Raw genomic sequence first — 14,400 nt, 5'->3', positions numbered from 1 at the left:
TTAATTTAATTTAATCTACTTTTTTCTTTTGTTGCCTGAACTTTTGGTATTATTTTTGAAGAATTCATTGCCAAATCCAATGGTATGAAAGTTACTTCCTATGTTTTCTTTTAAGATCCTCATGGTTTTCTTTCTTAGGTTTAGTTCTTTGATCAATTTTGATCTTTGATTAATTTTGTATATATTGTGAGGTAAAGTTTCAACTTCATTGTTTTTCATGTGAATATCCAGTTGTCTCTGCCTCATCTGTCATCCTATCCCCATCCTAACCCTAACCCTGGTACCCATGTCAGAAATCAATTGACTACATATGTATGGGTTTTTTCTGTGCTCTTTATTCTATTGCATTGGTTTATAGGTCTATCTAGTCCTAAATTTGTCCTGTTCAAGGAAAGATCATTGTCCTGGCTAGAAATGGTTCCATATATTTGTTCTCAAAATTAAATATGTAGCAGAATTTTTTTCTGTATAACATTTCTTAATAAATACTAGTAGAAACTGTACCGTATAGTAATGACATTTTTCTTCAAGGTATTGCCTCCAGTGGGCTATCCAGTGACTTCACAGCAAGTGCCTATGTATAGAATGGTAAGAAAAAACCCTTTTAAGATACCAAGAGTGGGAGATATAGTGAAAATTCTCCATGATTTGTGCTAACAGAAAAAAGCATGGTATACATAATTTAAAATGCAAGGTAATTCATCCACATTCTTGCCTAACATTAGAAAAAGAAATCACAACCCTTTGAGAAATGATATATGAAAGGCTTTGTGAGATGGCTAAAGGGAATAGAGAAAGGAACCCTAAAAATGGCGAGATGGGATGTGTGTCAATGGAATAGTTTTGAGAAAGCTGTTCCAGAATTAATAGGTAATCCAAAATAGGAATAATCAATGTGCACACAATAGACATTCAACTAAGCCTTATTTTACATTCATGAAGTACAATTTATCTGTTTCTTTTGTTGCCTGGACTTTTGGTGTCATATTGAAGAACTCACTGCCAAATTCAGTTACCCCCTCTGTTTTCTTCTTCTTCTTTTTAAAAAATTTTTAATGTCCAGCATTTATAATATGAGGGCGAGAGCTGTCTCCCCACCTCAAGTTTCTAAATTTTCAATTGGCTGGTGAGGCCACTAGGAATACTTCTTGTCTAATCTGGTTTCTGGGAAGACTTCATTCATTCATGTCCTCAGTGGTCATCTAATCAAATGGATCAAATGTTCTTCATCTTCTCCAGCTCTTTTTCCTATTCCTCAGTCCTGGCCTTGAGAGAAACAAAAACTCAGCACAACTTTTCTGCTTTTTCTTCAGCATCCACCTGAACACTGTATTTATTCTCTAGCACAGGAACCTTCAGGGCATTAAACTCCTCAAAGTCATCTACCATGCCAGCCTTTGCCACATTGGCCTTGTAGGTGGTTTCTCAGGGAGAGTAGCCAACCTGGAGGTAAGTGTCTCAATCTAGGATTTCAAGGGGCTAGCAATGGCCTTCTTCTGGTTTTGGGGTATGATCTCCCCAAAAGCTACCCAGTCAATGGTGTTTAGAGCAAGTTGTTGCTTGAGACCCTTCCTTGACCCCAGTGACCCACAGTCCACGGCAGCAAGGAGCCCCTATGTTTTTTTCTAAAACTCTTACAGTTTTACCTCTTCAGTTTAGGTCTGGTTTGCTACTGGTTTTCCTCCCTTTCTGCAGGGATTTTGTTGTTATCTCATTTTCTTTAGTTTTCTTTGCCATTTTGCTGTTTGGAAACATTTCCTCTCATTATTAAACAGGTAAAAAAAAGTGAAATCTAATAAGGTGAATTTGTTCTTATTGGTCAAGACTTGCAATGGGAGAAATTATTAATACAAGCAGAATATCTGGAATTTTTCTGATTTCAGATTTTTTAATCCAACCTTTTCCCAACTCATTTTAGTCTGTTATTTTTGCTCTGCCTCCTTGGCAATGTTTTCATGATTTAAAATTTTTCTTTACTTGGTTAAAACCTGTTTGCAATCAGCAGTTCTCCTTTTTATAGCTTCAATGCATTACATATATTTCATGTGATGTAATACAGTTAATGAAAAATCTGAAGTCATTCAGTCTACACAGCCTCACCACCAATTCACTCATGTTTTTGTTGGTGCTGTTAATTTAGAAAAAATGTTTAAGAATACAGGAAGGTACAGAAGATAATAGCCATCCATGCCTCAAAACCCTGAATGACTAAGTGTTACTATTTTTATTTATTTATTTATTTGACAGAGAGAAAGAGATTATAAGTAAGCAGAGAGAGAGGAGGAAGCAGGCTCCCTCCTGAGCAGAGCCTGATGCGGGCTTGATCTCAGGACCCTGAGATCATGACCTGAGCTGAAGGCAGAGGCTTTAAACCACTGAGCCACCCAGGTGCCCCTTCTGCCCATTTTTTAATTGGACGGTTCATTTTTTGGCTGTTGAGTTTTATAAGTTCTTTCTATCTATTGGATACTAACCCTTTGTCAGATATGTCATTTGCAAATATCTTCTCCCACTCAGTAGGTTCTCTTCTAGTTTTGTTGTTTCTTTTGCTGTACAAAAGCTTTTTATCTTTTTAAAAACATTTTAAAATTTAAACTCAATTAATTAACATATAATGTATTATTAGTTTCAGAGGTACAGACCTGTGATTCATGTCTTACATAATACCCAGTTATATTACATCATATGCCCTCCTTAATGTCTATCACCCAGTTACCAGTCCCTCCACACCCCTTCCCCTCCATAAACCTTTATTATTTCTCTTCTCCTTCTTGGTTTAGGCTTTATTTGCTCTTCTTTCTCCAGACCCTTTAGGTGTAAGGTTAGCTTGTGCATTTGGGGCCCAAGTGTTACTATTTTGTCATAATGTTTTTCAGATTGTTTTTAATGAACTTTTACAAATAAAACCAAAATAATCTTGGCACACTCCTAGTGCTAGGCACCCTCCACCTCTCCGGAGACGATGACTGTGATGAATTTATGTATGGCCTTCCAGAACATTTCCATTCTTTTACTATGGAAAAATATGTATTATTTTATAGGATTTTTTAAAAAATTGATTATAATCATTATCATTTCCTATTTATGTTTTTGAGACCTATATAAATTGGTCCAAATGAATTATAATGGCTCAGTGGCATTCTACATAGGAATATACTACCATGTAGTAGTATATTTTATCTCTTTGCTAAAAAATTCCTCTGAAGTATTCTCTTATATGCTCTGCTACTACTTCTTTTCCTCTCATTCTCTCTTGAGAATGAGACTCTGTCTGCCTCCATTGTTCTTATCGCAATCATGAGTGACCCTCATATTATGATAACCAATCCTCAGTCCACATCATGTCTTGGCAATGGCATGTGATACAGCTGACCACTCCCTCCTTGAATTGCTTTTTTTTACTTAACTGGTAGGTCATCATACTCTCAACCTGTTGTTCCTTCTCAGTTTTCTTCTTCCTGTCACTAGATATTGGACAGAATCAATCTCTGACCCTATCAACAGGCATCTCAAATGGCACGTGTCCCAAACTGAGCTCTTGAGCTCCTCAAAGCTGTTCTACCCACAGCCATTCCAATCACAGCTGATGGCAACTTTGTCTTTCCAGTTGCTTAGGCCAAAAACCTTGGAGTCCTCCTTGACGCCTCTCTTTCTTTTGCTCCCTAAGTGACTGGCTTACAGTATAAGTTAGATCAAGCCACTCAGGCACAACTGTCCCCCTCCCATTTCTCTCAGAGTAAATGCCAGGGTTCTCCATGTTGTCTCTCTCTCTGTCTTCATATCCTGGCACTCTTGCCTAGCTTAGCTCATTCTAGGCTGTTCTTTGAGCACACCAGGTACCCACCCAGCTCAGGGCATTTGCAATTTTCTGTGCCCTGGCCTTGCAGCAATATTTCCCTAGATATCCACTTTGCTCACTCCCTTACTTCCTTCAGGGATCTGATCAAATGAGTCAGCTCTTGACTACTCCATATAAAAGGCACCCCACTGTTACCCAATGTCCTTATCTTACTTAACACTTCTGTCACTCAGCCAGCACATACTGTTAAGCATCTACTATGTTTTAGGTACTTTTTTAGAAGCTGAGAATGTAGCAATAAGCAAAAGAAAAATCCATGCCTTTGTGGGACATATATTCCAATGATGGGAGTACAAACAACAAATAAAACAAATAAGGTATGACATGCGAGGAAGACATTTAAAGCAGGGAAGAAGATGGGGTACCTGGGTGGCTCAGTGGGTTAAAGCCTCTGCCTTCGGCCCAGGTCATGATCCCAGGGTCCTGGGATCGAGCCCCACATCTGGCTCTCTGATCAGCAGGGAGTCTGCTTCCCTTCCTCTCTCTCTGCCTACTTGTGACCTCTGTCTGTCAAATAAATAAAGAAAATCTTTAAAAAAAAAAAAAAGCAGTGAAGAAGAATTTAGAGAATTGGAGTAGGTTTCCAGTGAACACTTTATGGAGAATATGACTCGGTCTTATGTAGAAAGCAGAAAGAGAAGAGAGAATAGGCCCTGTGGAAGATCAGTTCCAGGGACAGGGTGTGGGCAGTGCAAAAGTCCTGAAGAGTGTCAGCAGAGAGTAGATGAGATCACCTAGGAGTGAGTGTAGACAAGTCTCAGGAGTGAGTGCTGGGATGGTTTGCCATTCATGAGGCAGAGAGACACAGAGGAATTTACAAAGGAGGTAGAAAAGGAGTGGCCAGTGAGAGAAGAGGGATGTTTTTTGAAATGCTCTTAGATTTGGAAACACCATACTTTCTTAGTTTTCCTCTCTTCCTCCCACCTTTTTTCTTTTTTTTTTCCACCTTTTTTCTTTTAATTTTAATGTTCTTCAACTTTTTTTCTTTGAGTATAGTTGAAACACAGTATTACATTAGTTTCAGGTGTATAGCATAGTGACGGATGAGTCTTTGGGTTATTCCATGCTCAGCACAAGCATAGCGGCAATCTGTCACCATACCGTGCTATTACAGTACCACAGACTCTGTTCCTTATGCTCTGCCTCCCATCCATGGGACTTAAATTCATTCCAAACCTCGGAGCCTCAGCCTCCCACTCCCCTTCACTCATTCTGCCCCTTTCTCCACTCCCCTCTCTTCTGGCAACAGTCAGTTTGTTCTTTGTATTTGCAGGTCTGATTCTGCTAACCCTAACCCTCTAGGTCCTTCCATGTTGTTGCAAATGGCACAGGCTCATCCCTTTTTATGGCTGCACAATAGTCTGCTGTCCTTATCTACTTGCTTATCAGTGGACACTTAGGCTGCTTCCATATCTTGGCTATTGTAAATAATGCCGCCATAAACAGAGGAGTGCATATATCTGTTTGAATTGATATTTTCATTTTCTTGCTGTAAATACCCAGTAGTGCAATTGCTGGGTCTCAGGGTAGTTCTACGTTTTAGCTTCTTGAGGACCTTCCAACCTGTTTTCCAGAGTGGCTCCACCAGTCTGCATTCCCACCAATACTGCAAGACGGTTCCCCTTTCTCCACATCCTCACCAACACCTATTGTTTCCGGTGTTGTTAATTTTGGCCATTCTGACAGGTGTGAGGTGATACCTCATTGTAGTTTTGATTTGTATTTCCCTGATCATGAGATCATGAGTGAGGTTGAGCATCTTTGCATGTGCCTATAGGCCATCTAGGTATCTTCTTTGGAAAAATGTCTATTTAAGACTTCTCATTTTTAAATTGGATTGTTTGTGAATTTTTTTTGGTGTTGAGTCTTATAAATTCTTTGTATATTGTGGCTATTAACCTCTTATCATATAAGTCTTTTACAAATATATTCTCCCATTCAGTTGGTTGTCTTTTTGTTTTGCTGATGCTTTCCTTTGCTGACCTCACAGCTCTTTTCAATCTTCATTTAGACTTCTTTGAGTAACTTCTATAATAATTAACTATATTGGCCAGTTAACCCCCAAAAGAGGATTAGAGAAGTATTATATGATCTTAGGTGTGTCTATATGCTTGAATTATGTATGGCCCGAAGCATGGATAAAGTGTATAAAGGAGTACAAAGGAATGGGGTAGAGCTGAGATACTCCACAGGATAGGGTTAGGGTTAGACAGTCAGGGTCCAAGCCCCAAAAGGGAATTCCAGGTTAGGAATCAGTAACCAGATGGCAACTAGTATTAGTATATAACAAGGTCTGAAGCAAAATCTGTGGATGGCAGAGTAAAAACTGAAGGATTACAAAAAGATTCTTTCCAAACAAAAGTGAACAGAATAGGGCCTATTTCCTAGGGAGTTTACAGGAACCAGATACAAAGTCATCCCTAGCATTGGCTGGACTACAAAATGGGGATCCGACTCCACAGGCATGAGTAACTACAGACCCAAGTGGATTGAAGGGAGCATACACATTTAGGTTCCCTAAAAGGACCAGGTGTTCCATCTGGTTACAGCATGGGGCTATTTCAGGCTACAATATCTGATCGCATCATGTAATTGGACCAAGATTTCAATCCTTGGGCAAGAGCAATTTTGATGATTTCTAAGCAGCACTGTTTGTAATGCAGGAAGTCTTTTTTTTTTTTTAAGATTTTATTTATTTGATTGAGAGAGCACAAGTGGTGGGGAGGGGCATAGGCAGAGGGACAATCAGGCTCCCCACTAAGCAGGAAGCCCCATATGGGGCTTGATTGCAGGATCCTGAGATCAAGACCTGAGCTGAAGACAGACACTTCACTGACTGAGCTACCTAGGTGCCCTATAAGGCAGAAGTGTTATCAAGCCGTTTGTTTAGTCCTGCAGAAGTGGCAGCCCTGTACACTAAAGATAGCTGGGAGCTGCTTCTAAGTTGTTGGCACCGAGTTACAACAACAAGCAAGACAGGAGGGGCTCCTGGGTGGCTCAGTTGGTGGGTATCCGACTCTTGGTTTGGGCTTAGGTCGTGATCTCGGGGTTGTGAGACCGAGCTCCACATCAGGCTCTTCACCCAGTGGGGGGGTCTGCTGGAGATTCTCTCTGTCCCTCTCTCTCTGCCCCTCCCTCCACTTGTGTGTGTACTCATTGCTCTCTCTCTAATAAATAGTTTAAAAAGAAAGAAGGACAGGAAAACTTAATTTTAAAACTTAACCTTTTTATCAACTAAAATTCCATTAGTGTTTTTCACTTCTCCCCTGTTCACTTCTACCAATACCCTGACGGGGACTTTTAAGATCCAGCAGCAGAACTTAACAATTCTCTCTGTTGAACTTCATCTATTCATTTGGGATCCTATCTCTAACCTGGCAAGCACATTAATGTTTCTGAGTCGACTTAATATATTTATTATCCTTTCCAATACATATGTTATTCATATGTTCAATGCACATGTGTCCTACATCTTCATTAATAACACAGATAAACATAATCTGGAAGACCAAGGACACAGTCCTGCAGCATATCACCAGAAACCTCTCAGCAGGTCAACACATTAATCATTAGTCTTTAGATACGAGTCATTTCAACATTTTCCAATTTACCTAGTTGTCCTTAACTATAGTCCATACTGCCTCAACTTGTGAGGAAAAAGTGGAATAGATATAGATTGAGAAGCAGTAGTCTTGGAAAGTCAGCCCGAAGAGTTTCACACTGTCTATGCTTAGTGAGGAACCACTTAAGAGGTTTAAACAAGGAAGGAGATCTTAATAGGTTTGTGCAACCTCCTTATATTTATCTTTCATCAAATGTCCTTTTTTCATCTTTTGAATATATTTAAAAACCTGTATGCGAATGCCAAATCATAATGTTGTACACTTTAAATATACTCAGGTTTGTCAGTTATACTGCAATAAAGCTGGAAAAAAGTCTGAGCTTATTAGGTCACAAACTAGAGAAATGTCAAAGCAAGAAGAGATGGAAAATTATATATATTATTATGTATATTATAAATTATGTATATTATTATACAGGAAAATTTCTGTATACCCTTCATATTTAACCTTTAAATCATATCAAATCACATACTTGTACTGAAGTATTTCATCAAAGATACACACATTCCTGTTGTATATTTAACAAGTTCCATGTCTACCTACAGACTTCCCTTCTCTTTCCCATAAGAATTTTTGGCCTTGAGATGTAGGAGTCCTTTTTCTCATAAAGAGTCCTTTGTAGGCCTTATTGGCACTTAATTCATCTCTCCTTTTCAAGAACAATTCTTTTGGTCTTTTTCCTTCACACTTTATTACCAGCAGCTCCTTCACAGATCTATTTTTCTTTCTAGCATTTAGCATTCCTTTCAGTTGACATTCATTAAATGTAATATTTATGCTGGGGGGCTGCTTGTCCTCTTAGTACCACTGTATTAAGAGAACAATTAAATAGTAATTAAGTTTTCACTTTTTGTTTTCTTTTTCATTTGAATTCATAGGTTCACACTCCAAAGGGAGCTCTTTTCTTGATGGCACCCCAACCCATGATTCATGTGCAACCAGGCTCAAGGACCAGCAATTCTGCTCCATCCACAAGAAATAATGTATGTTAATAACTTCTGCAGCTTAGGGCCTTGGCAGAGCTGTACAATCACTGGAGGCACGACCGGTGTTAGAACAGTCTTACAATCTATACATCTTCTGTGTACCGTTGGTCTCTCGTAGAAGAAAAACCAATTCTAACATTTTCAGCATTACAAAAACACAGAACTGTGCAGATCTGGTCCCTACAAACTTGAGTTGTTAAACCTTAACTGCTTTCTGATGCCTACTCAGTTTTATTCATTCATTTAACAAACCCAAGTGTCATTAGTGTTGGAGAGGCGGGGCTGGAGATTTCAGGAACAACTTCCCAGAGAAGTGATAACAAAGTTGATCTCCCAGATTTAATAATAGGTAGCCAGATAAACATATAAACAGATAGGAAAGCACAAAGAACCATGAGAGATCAAAGGAGGAAATGATGTACAGAGAATAGAAGTTTTGTATTATGGGCAGAGAAGTGGATGCAGGAAGTGAAAATGTGGATGAATGTAGTTAAAGCATGTGGGAGACCATGTCATGGCTTCAGAGTTCTGTTTTCTAGAAGTCTTTACAAGGTTTCTTCCTTCAGTCATTAGGTGATGTATTGGGCTCCTGGGTTCCTGAATGCTTGCTTAAGGAGGCCTCACAAAGCTCTGGGTATTAGATAATAATATTGACCAGAGTTTTATGTAAAAAATATTTGTAATTTATTTTATGACCACGAAGAAAAATAGTAGAAATGACAAAAGATTTACACATCCATCTTTCTTTCATGCAGACACAATCCATGTAGAAGTACCAAAGCGAAAGTGTTCAGATTCAGAGGTGAACAAAAGTGATCTCTCTACAGCCTGAACTGAATCATCCACAGCTTCCAATTAAAATAAACATTCATTTGAACATATTCAGTTTTTTTTTGAGATTCTTCAGTTCAATGTTTTAGAGGTAATACATCCTACTTCTCTTGTTTTAATAGTTATCCTTGAAATGTTACACTGGAAAATTATCAAAAAACCATCTAATCTCCCCCCCCCCAAATAACGCAAGGACCTTAGAACACTTTAGAGCTACAAGGACATTCCCTCCCAACTTAAGGAGTTTTGGTGGTCCTGTATTTTAACCCTGCTCCATTTTGTTAGCACCCCCCCCCCAATAAAAGTATTACGTTGGCTGGCTCAGTCCATAGAACATGCAATTCTTGATCTCAGGGTTGTGAGTTCGAGCCCCCCACTGGGCACAGAGCTACTTAAAAAGAAGGGATTACGATTTACGGAAACACTTTTTGCTTAGATCAAGCCCCACGTTCACAAATTCTCTTCTTGCACTGGAATCATTTCCGTCTTCCTGAAGTACAACGTTTAGAACTTCATTAGTGTAGTTATGCTTGTGATAGACTCAGTTTTTGTTTATCTGAAAATATATTTCTTGTTACTCATTGTTTTTAAACCAGATTTTAAATTGATGCATACATACAAGTTCTGTAAGTATGCTGGTACAAATCTTTTTGTGGACAAATGTGAATACATCTCTTAGGTAAATACCTAGGAGTAGAACGGCTTGGGCATAGAGTAGGTGTTTGTCTAAAATTGAAACTGCCAAAAGTTTTCCAAAAACATCTGTTCCACTTTACACTACTGGCAATATGAGAATTCCAGGCATTCCAAATTCTGGTGAACAATTACTGCTATCAATATTTTAATCTTGCCTGTTTTATTGGGTGTGTGGTAACATAATATTGTGGTTTAATTTATACCTCTCTGATGACTAAGCAACTTTTTACGTACTTATTGGTCATTCCAATCTTTTTTTGGTGAAATGTCAACTATTTTGTTCATTTGAATGTTTGCTTTGTTTTTAATTATTTATTTTTAGTTATTTATATATTCTGAATATGAATTCTATGTTAGATATATATTCTACAAATAATCTGTCCCAGTCTGTCACTTGCCTGTTTACATTTTTTTTTGCCTGTTCCATTCTTAATGGTATCATTTGGTGAGCAGGTGTTTCCCACTCTTGAAATCTAATTTATGAAGTTTTTCTTTTATGATTAGTGCCTTTTGTGTCATCAGAAATATTTGATTCTCCCAATGTCATGAAGATATCCTCCTGTTTTCTTTGAGAAGGTCTGTAGTTGTAGTTTTTATATTTAGATCTATTATCCATCTAAAATATATTTTTATATTTGGTGACAAATAAGGGTAGAGATTTACTTTTTCAGATAGTTATGCAATTGTTCCTGCAACATTTGTGAAAAGACAATTCTTTTCCCCTTGAGTTGCCTTGGTAGATTTCTCAAAAATCAATTGACAACAAATTTATGGCTCTATTTTTCACTTTGTTTGGTTCTATTGAGTCATATTTCTATCCTTAGACCAACAACACACTATCTTGATTACAACAGTTTTCTGCAGGTCACAAAATCAGGTAGTATTAGCCTTCCATGTTCATTCACATTTTCCAAGGTTGTGTCAGGTATTTTGATTCTCTTTGAAAATCCCATGAAAATATTACAATCAACTGATCAATTTCTTTCTTTCTTTTATTCTTTCTTTCTTTCTTTTTTAAGGCACCTGAAAATGCTGATTGGGACTACACCCAATATATAGTTAAATTTGGAGAAAATAAACATATAGAAACTTTAGTAATATCGGTGCTTCCAAATCATGAACATGGTATAAATCTCCATTTATTTAAATTCTCTCCGTTCATTTGGAGTTTTTAATGGTAACTAGCATATTTCATTATCTAACTACTTAATTCTAATATAATGGTACTATTTAATTTCATATTCTTAGGTTTCGCTACTACTATATGGAAGCTCCCACTGCCCTCTACCACCGACCCACTCCACTCTTCGGCTCCTCCTCCTCTTTAGTCCTACTTCCCTGTTCAATTTCTTCTCTCCTCTTGCATCTTCCCAGCCTTGTACCGCCTCCCTTTTCCCCAGTTCTGTAGTCCCACTGCATGTCCAGTCCTCCAGATTCTTCCTCTCCCAGGTCCTCTAGTCCTACCCCTTCCAGTCCTCCAAACCCTCTCTTCTTTCAGGCCCTCTGCAAACACCCCTTTTTCTAGTCTCAAGCCCCACCCGCTTTCCTTACTCCCCCCAGTACCTTTACACCAGTCCAGTCCTCTCTGCAGTCCTTTTCCTCTTCCCTTGTCTCTACTCCTGCAACCTCTTTCATCTCCCCAGTCCTGGAACTCCTCCTCTCTCCCCAGTCCTCTAGCTCTGGCCACTTTTCTCACTCTTCCAATGTCCTCCCTACCCTGCTCTCCCCAGGTCTGCAGTTCTGTTGCTCTCCAATCCACCTGCGTCCTGCTCCTCAGTTCTCCGTCTCTGTGCATTTGTTTTTACTACTCCAGTCCTGTTGCAATTCCTATACCTCCAGCCATGTTTCCCTCCCTGAGCAGGTTTCTGAGTGTGTTCAGAGTGGAGGGTGTGCCTCTCCTCCAATTTTCCTGTCTCCCTTTCTTCTTGCTGTCTGTATAAACCCCATGTCCCAGAGTTCCAGCCCTGCTCAATGTCTTTTGGCCTCACCCTCTTTTTAAAATTATGTTGCTCTTCTTCCCTTCTCTGGTTTTTAATTTTTTTTTTTTTTTGCCTGTTCCACCCTCTCTCCAGTATCCTTTCCCTGTCCCATCCCCATCTCCCAGCTCTCAGATAGGTCTTCATTCTCCTCACAGGAGTTTTACTTTGAATTTTATTAGTGTTTGTGAGGTTGAACATTTTCATGTTTAAAGGAGACTTTTACATCTTCTTGTTAATTGACTTTTGCCCACTTTTCAGTATGCTTTGTCTATCTGTATGACATAATTGTGCTGAATTCTTTCAAGCTGAATTTATAGTTTGAATTGTTTTGGTATTATTTTTGTAGGAGTTGTATTGCTGTTTTTTCATAAATGAGGAAATATATTGATCTTTTCTCTCTTTGTCCCTGGATGAGTCATAGAATGTCTTATACCAAAGCTAAAGGTGGAATTACCTCCTATTTTCTTCTGGAACATATATAATTTGGGGTTTTTAACATTTATTTTGGCAATCCATTTGGAATTTATTCTTGTATATTATTTGTGATATTAACCTAATTTTAGCTTTTCACAAATTGCTACCCAACTGTCACAACACTATCTCTTAAAATGTCCATCTTTGGTTCAGGGGTTTGAGATGCTACCTCTGTGTACTAGTCTGTTTCTGGATATTCTACTTTATTCCACAAGTCTGTTTTCATGAAATAAAAAATACTGGACTTGAAGTGAATTATTTGGGTTCTTTCTGCTCTATCCCAAGATTTCCTGTGGGATTGTAGGCACATTCTGTTCTCTTAGTAGGCCTTAGTTTCATCATCTGTGACATTAGAGGTTCCATCCAGATTACTGGTATTTCTAGGAGTCTGTACTAATTAGTATTATCTAAGATTGCCTTATAGTGTTAGGAGCTGGAACTTGAGTCATGGACTTCTAGCTTCCCAGGCCTGACCTCTTTCTTGACTTAGTTGGGGCAACTTTGGCTTCTTCATTCCCTAGTCCAGGGTCTTAATGCATGTAGGTTCATTTCTTTGGCCTTGAAAGGCTTTTCTTTGACCCTTTTCCAATTCTGCTGGTACCTACAATGACAAGGTCACTTCATGTATGTGTTCATAAGGACCAGACTGGAAGGAAGTTGGGCAGGACAAGATAATGAAAGTAAAATCATTTGGTTACCCTACTGTGTAGTAGGCACATGTTAGATTCTTTACATATATGTCATTTAATCTTTACAACAGCCTTATTGGTATACCTTGTTATTATCATTTTAAAATACTACTGAGGTAGTGTAGTATCTGTGCTCCCTTGCTTCCCAATATGTGACTCTTAGAACATTTATCCTATTATCTTACAAATAGTCTGGTTTTTTAGAGGGGGAAGGGCAGAGGGAGTGGGGGAGAGAGAATCTTAAGGGTTAGCATGAGGTGGGGCTTGATCTCACCATCCTGAGATCATGTCTTAAGCCCAAAATCTGAGGTTTAACCCACTGAGCCACTCAGGCACCCCACCAATAGCTTATTTTTAAGATTCTTTAGTTTTATGTTAACTATGGGTGATGATAGTCCCTCCTGCCCTCTTGGGCTTGTGTGGATTAAACAGCCTAATTCGGTGACTGGCACACATACAGTTAGATTTTAATAAATGTTAAGAACTGTCATTATTACGTATGTATCCCCACTAAGTAAGGGACCTAACCTTTACCCTAACCCTTACAGTACTGTTTGTGTGAGTGGATGGAGCACCACTTCACGGCCAAGCACTACAGAATAAGTGAAGGTGGGAAGAACAGGGTTATTAGTTGTTAGAAAAGACCAAAGAGTAAGTACTTAGCTCCATATAATGCACTTACTTTCAAGGCGTCCTGGTGGTGGACCATGTTGACCAAGTTCTTAGGATTTTGTGTGAACAATATGAAGTTTTAAAAATCGTTGAATTGGGATGGCAACATTCTGATCAAGGGTGGCTTTCAGGAAAGGTTGGTGCAGCGGGCGGGGTATTTACTACAATCAGGCCAAAGGCTCCACTCCAAAACAGACACAAAACACGCCCCCTTTGAGAGCTGGGAAGCTCGCTGGGACCAGAAAGGTACCGAGACCAAGAACCCGTTGTGGCGTCTAGGTTCCAGATTCACTTGAAGCCGAGAAGAAATCAGTTCGCTTCAAAGACCATTCTGGAAGGTGCTGCCCGTTCTGCGGTGGTACTGAGGTCTAGTTTGGTCTCTGATTCCCAGGATCCTCGAGCCCTCTCACCCCAAAACCCCCAAGATACCTCCTCCCTGAACCCTACATTGGTTCTTCCTGCAGAGCCAGCAGCTCCCCCACGGCACTTCCTGGCGTGTCAGTCGTCTGTGCACAGCCAATCAGCATCCACAGGATGGGCGACTCGTCCGGGAGAGAAGGGGCGGCTACTTCCTGCACGCCAATGAACGCG

The 14,400-nt window shown here is 39.2% G+C and overlaps 1 protein-coding gene and 1 long non-coding RNA gene across 5 annotated transcripts in view; one reads left to right on the top strand and one right to left on the bottom strand.

Annotated features, from left to right (window-relative positions):
* Window positions 1–9,347, top strand: part of LOC309856017 (phosphatidylinositol-binding clathrin assembly protein-like) — a 34,475-nt gene extending 25,128 nt beyond the window's left edge. For 2 of the 4 annotated variants that reach the window (XM_082716657.1, XM_082716654.1), the window contains 3 exons: window positions 532–588; window positions 8,361–8,465; window positions 9,224–9,347. The gene's annotated coding sequence lies outside the window, so the exon portion shown is untranslated. The remainder of the gene's footprint in view (window positions 1–531; window positions 589–8,360; window positions 8,466–9,223) is intronic. The other 2 variants (XM_082716656.1, XM_082716655.1) reach the window with 1 other exon arrangement.
* A 1,626-nt stretch (window positions 9,348–10,973) lies between these two features.
* Window positions 10,974–14,378, bottom strand: LOC309856035. Its single transcript, XR_014307035.1, has 2 exons — window positions 13,820–14,378; window positions 10,974–13,049 (listed from the first exon to the last, which is right to left on the bottom strand). It is a non-coding gene; the product is annotated as an uncharacterized lncRNA (long non-coding RNA).
* Between the last annotated feature and the right edge of the window lie 22 nt (window positions 14,379–14,400).

The sequence above is a fragment of the Mustela nivalis genome (genome assembly GCF_964662115.1).
Source record: "Mustela nivalis genome assembly, chromosome: X".
In the NCBI taxonomy this organism is placed as follows: Eukaryota; Metazoa; Chordata; class Mammalia; order Carnivora; family Mustelidae; genus Mustela; species Mustela nivalis.
This window is presented reverse-complemented; position numbering and strand designations above follow the sequence as displayed.